The sequence below is a fragment of the Coptis chinensis genome, chromosome 4, assembly GCF_015680905.1.
Source record: "Coptis chinensis isolate HL-2020 chromosome 4, ASM1568090v1, whole genome shotgun sequence".
NCBI lineage: Eukaryota > Viridiplantae > Streptophyta > Magnoliopsida > Ranunculales > Ranunculaceae > Coptis > Coptis chinensis.
Genome location: NC_141459.1, coordinates 2,214,436 through 2,220,435, shown reverse-complemented (window position 1 = coordinate 2,220,435; position 6,000 = coordinate 2,214,436).

Sequence of the window (6,000 nt, the reverse complement as noted above, 5' to 3'; positions counted from 1 at the left end):
TTTCCCCAGTTTAACAGTTTGCCAGAAGCCTACTCCATGCTTTTTAGATTCTACCCATATTTTGTCAGGAACCGGCTTTGACAGATCCAAATCAACATATACACTGGCATAGTAGCCTAGCTCTCGTTTAGCAGTAGTTTCATCTACATGGATTGGCCTGCCAATAGCCTTTCCAAGAGCCAACAAGTTTCTCACTTCCCAGTACTCCAGACTAAGACCTGGAAATCTAACCCACACTGCAGCATGGGATTGAGTTTCCTTCTCTGTGGAGAAGTTCGGCGTCCATTTAACTAACCTCAAGATTTGTTTGTCAAAGATCCAGGAGCCTTGATCCCAAATCTTTTGAAAATCTTCAGCTTTGTCAAACTAACACAGTTTTTATCTAGGCTAAAAATAGTTGAGCAATAGAAACAAATAAATGCGGGAGAGGGTGAAAGTATGTAGACGCTTTATCAAAATCAGAATATTGTTTTAGTGACGTTCATTTAGGATTGTAATGTTAAAAAGTAAATTATAACTAACTTAAGTTTATTTTGCGATTTTTTTTTAGTGAGATACGTTGATTTTTAACCAATAAAGCGTTATTTATCTATATAGTATCACCACAAACACATTCATCGTATCACAATTCATAATTTGGGATGAATTAATAGAATAAACTAAAGTAAGAAAATCAATTGGAAAAGAACAAAACATAGATCAATATCAAAAGCATACGAACATATTATATATAATAATTAATTGAAGTACAAGGGAGTTTGCACATGCGAATTAAGTGGTTGACGGAATTAGCAAAGAAGTTGGATTTGCAAGGGAGTTCATTACAATATATTTGATGATAAAGGGTTCTTGCTTACTCCCCACAAGAGTATATAAACCATTAACATTTCTACTTTCGCTAGTTTTTATTCATAATTTGTATAGATGTAATACGTTTTATTTGACCTGTTTTAGATACCACTACGACAAAGCACATTTTATTTGGAAAAATGATTTATGGATAAACTTTTATATTTTTAGCACTGAATATCGATTGAAGCTCAACATAAAAGTCAACCCACCTCTTCATTAGATAACTGCTTACATCATTTGGTGTGGAACGTCAAGAATCAAGATAATATGTGCAAAAAAATAAAGACTTTCTGATACAACAAAAACAAAAACAAAAACAAATAGTAGTTATTCTAAATTTGATAAAAAGTTATACATGCAACTGATGCAATCTTGCACAATATTATTTGCGCAAGTGCAAGTGTTCAATCTGTTGGGCTCCCTCACCATGTGCTGGTGATAGGGGTGACTTCGGATCGGATAAAGTTCTTTCGGAAAAATTTCCAATTTTTTTCGGATGACAATATCCTTTTCAAATCCGATCCAATTATTTTTCGGATGACAATTTTTCTTCCGAATTCAGAAAGTTTGGAAAATCGGGAAATTTTCAGAAATTTCAGAATCTGCAAAATACGAAAGTAAATCGGAAATTTAAATTATATAATCGGATTCTCTTAAGGATAACCATTTTTTATCCAATTAATATATTCATTTAGCAATTATTTTGAAATATATTAATTCAGTAAACAAGTTAGACCTTTTAACACGTTCATTCAGCAAGTTTTTTCTTCATGTTAATGTATTAATTCAGTAAATAGGAATATAAGAGAAATTGAGACATGTATTAGAATGACAATATTGATTTTTTTGAAATTGTGAAAGAAACAATATTCTATTTATTTAGGGTTTTTATTTGGTTTGTAAATTATCTGCAGTTTTAATTTATTAACTATATGAAATAGATCGCTATATGTTAAAAATTTGAAAATTAATTGAAAATCGGATCGAATCGGATTTGAAAACACATCCAATTCCGATCCAATTATTTTTTGGAAAAATCGGATATCGGATATCGGAACACAAATATCATGGCCAAATTCGGAAAAGTATCGGATCGGAATTCGGAAAAATTGGGTTTTCGTTAAAAAGAGACACCCCTAGCTGGTGACATCGAATTGGTGTTGTTGGACAAAACCATGGGATCGGCTCTGAGGAGCTTGACTGATCTGCACACATCATTTGAAGCTAATGATTCTAGAATTGAGCTCAAACGATCTGAGCACATTGAACCGAAAAGAATCAGTTCGACGCCATTGCGTCGAATGGAAGTTGATATCTCGACATTGGCATGTCGGATGGAACTGGAATTTCACAACTCGCCGAAATTTCATAACACTATAAAACGAAATTTCGGTTTTTGAGTAACATAAGTTTTTGAGATAAACCAATTTTGAGAGAAAATCTTAGCAAAGAGAAAAAACTTGTAAGGAGAGATAAGTAAAGAGAGATCTAGTAAGTTGGAGATACTTGAGAGGAGTGATTGTAATCTATTTTCCTATACTTATAAAAGGATTGACTCTTGTGGACGTAGGTGATAAGCACCTAAAACTGTAGTTTAAGCCCCTTAATAGTATTCTACTTAGCCCAATTATGTTATTAATAGCGTGAGTTTATCACTATTTACTTGCTTTTATATATTTCAGGCTTTCGAGTTGAATAAGTGTTGAAATGATGTCAATTGTGCATAAAAAGAAACTAAATTGATTGCTAGGTGAAAACTATGGAGAAAGGCCAAGATTTATGAAGAAAAAACCATCAAAAAGCCTAAGTCAAAGGACTCAAGCGAAAGTCAATCCGGAATAGAAAACTACTGAAAAGTCAACAAAACTTTAAACGGTCATATATTTAGACTCAAAGCTCTGATTGAGGCCCATTTTATATCAAAATAACCGGCTCGGAAATAGATTTCTAATAATCTAGGCCTAAACCTATTTGGAGTAGTATAAGTTAATGAAAAATGTGAAATAGTAAAATACTACAGATTTGGACCTTGATTATTGGACCCTAGTGAAATATTTTAGCCCATGAGCCTATGGAGAGATAGAATTTCGACCACAATATGTAAAACCTTACTTGTTCTATATAAAAGTAGTTGTTAATTTTAAGTTTAAGTATTTGATAAGCACCCAAAACTGTAATATAAAATCCTGTAGAGACATGACATTTTGGTTAATTATGTGTTTAATAATCATAAAATAATCGTATTTTCGTGTTTTTGCAGGTTTGAACAATCAACGTGAAAATAAGGGAAAAAAACCCAGTATTTAAGTACGGAATAAGGTGTCTACATGAAGTATTCTAATTTAGCCCACGTGAAACCCAACTAAAGCCCAGTGAAACAGAACAGACAAATTCAAGTCAGAACAGAATGAATGTGTCAAAAAGCATCAAACTCCATAAGCCCATATCTTCGGAACCTAGACTCCAATGGCGGCAAGTGAACCATTAGAATGATCAGTGCGATGAGCTCTTCGCATAGGCGGGACTTTGTTAAAAGTTAACTTTTTGACCCGCCACTGGTTGAAGCATAAGGGATCTACTGTGCGGACACACAGAATTTGGTAATAAAGCTCACACGTCAAGCTTCCACACAAATCAAGCTGTAGTAAAACCATGAAAGATCTTTAGGCACTTTGGCACAAAAGTCCTAATTGGTGGCATGATTAGGTGGCTTAATTAAGTGGCACAAAAGTTCTAATTGGTGGCTTGATTAGGTAGCAAACAAATTTATTTGATTTTGGCACAAATGTCCTAATTGGTTGCTTGATTAGGTGGTATAAAGTCTTGATTTGAAAAAAAATCAAGGTCTCTCATTTAAAGATGCAGTTGGATGGTGGAAATTCACGTGGATGTAAAGAAAATGAAAGGAATCTCTTGCTATAAAAAGGAGGCTTCATTAGCAAGAAATAACTTTTGCTCCATTAGCTGGTTTTAGTCTGGAGTAGAAAGTAGTTTAATTTCTATGTTTGTAATTTTTGGTTTTATTAAGTTAAATTTGTAATATGTTTTCAAATCTATATAATTAATTAAAATCTTTTCTAAATAATAAGTAGAATTTTCTTTGTTATTGTATTTTATTTACAATCAAGTTAAGTTGTTGCAATTTGTAGAATCTAAGGATCATAAGAAAATCGGTTTTTGCTTTTGTAAGTTTTAGTAATTTGAATTCTAAACACCGTAGAGTAGTTCGATTAATCAATCACAAATCCTTCTCACAAATTCCCTAGGTATAAATTCTAGTGAAATAGCTACAAACAAGTGCTCATCTAAACTTTAGGTGTGGAACGATTCCCTTACTCGAAGTGTATTACAACATACATGTGAGTTAGTAATTGAATAAGTGTACTCGAGTGTGTGTGAGAATCAAATATATTTTTACACGTGTAAAAGTGCATCTATCAGTATCCATGGTAGTATCCATTATATTATCCAACATTAGTTTAGTTTTTAGAATTAGAATTAGGGTTTGTGGCCTCCATTAAACCTTCATTAATAAAGCTCACTATACCAAAACAGGATATACCTAACGGTCAGAAACCGTTAGTAAAAATATTTGTAACGGTTTTTTTGCGTCACAACTTTGGCGTTTCTAATTCGTTATTAATATTCGTAACAGTTCATAACCGTTACATAATTATTTCCTAACGGTTTTCCATTCCTTAATTGCGCTAACCTTTTGTAAAAACAGTAACGGTTTCTCAACTTTTGTAACGGTTTTTCGTGCTTACTAATGCATAGAATTCCTAACGTTTTTTTATTCTTTAGTAATGGTTTTGCTGCCTTTATAAGTGTTATCAATGCAAACTTAGTTACGGTTTCTCACTGTTAGAAAACTATTTTGTATGTAAAAATAAATTAATTTCCCAAAATCACGCTAAAAGGTTGGAATACCTGAACCTGGACAAAGATGTCACCTTCTTTTGGGTATTCTACTGTTCTACAATTGTATAAAGCACAACAAGGAACCTCCAAGTTCATCCAATCATATCATCTTTTATTAAAATTTAACATCACCAAAAAATTTTACATAACTAAGACTTGTCACCAAACACCAAATATGCAAATTCTGAATTTTTTTGCACTATGAAGGAAATAGACATTACGATGAAGGATTGTGCACTACTAAACTAGAGGCCACTAATACCTTGCCTTCCTGCAATAGTACATAACACTTGAGGCCGTCAAGTGCAGCTTCTAGGTTTCTTGAAATAGGACCTATCGCATTCCTCCAGCACCTTTCCAAAAGATTCCCCTTAAACCACACCCGCTAATTATAGATCTGTATTCAAATTACATCCAAATAAATCACATAAGGAAACACAACTACTAGAAAAACTAGTGGTACTAACTGATATAACTTGCATTGTACACTTCAAGAACAATAAAACTTGTAAAAAAATACATTCAAAAAATAATTCCTGCAATGGTATTCCTCATTGATAAACTTATCATGGGTTCAACAAGATATATAAATTTTTTTTAAAAATCAAATATATAAACATCCATATTTGATAAGAGTCAATGCTAACTTCAAATACCTGAAATACTACACAGTGAGATGATAATCCAAATGAAGGCCATGGTGTCCTAAGTTCTAAAAACCATCTATAGTCTTTATTTTTGGCTCCAAATCAATATCACGAGCTACAACCGTAATAGTTGTGGCTGGAAGTTGTAAGGAAAAAGGACGTTGATGATGATCTTAAATGGTTCCTATGGAAGTCCCAGTCCATAAATGGGGGAGTTGGTATGTCAAACTATAGTGAATACTTAGCATTTTGTTAAGTTTTGTGGTTAAAATTTTCTGTTGATATTGTTCTATTTATTTGTTCTTTATCCCTTTTTTCCCTAACAATTTCATTTATTTAATTAGGTCACTGGAAAATTCAACATTTCTAGACAATTAGTTTGTAAAACATGTGGTTTGTACAAATGGTCAATGGTAGGAGCATTTTAGTTTTGTTTAAGTGACATTGGGCACTCAACACTAAAATTAGAAATCAACATTTTGTTGGTTTGTACCTTCCTCCTTATATGCGTGTTGGTTTTAGCTATCTTACATGGACAACCATGTCTTGGAAATAATCTGGGTCGAATACCTGACACACA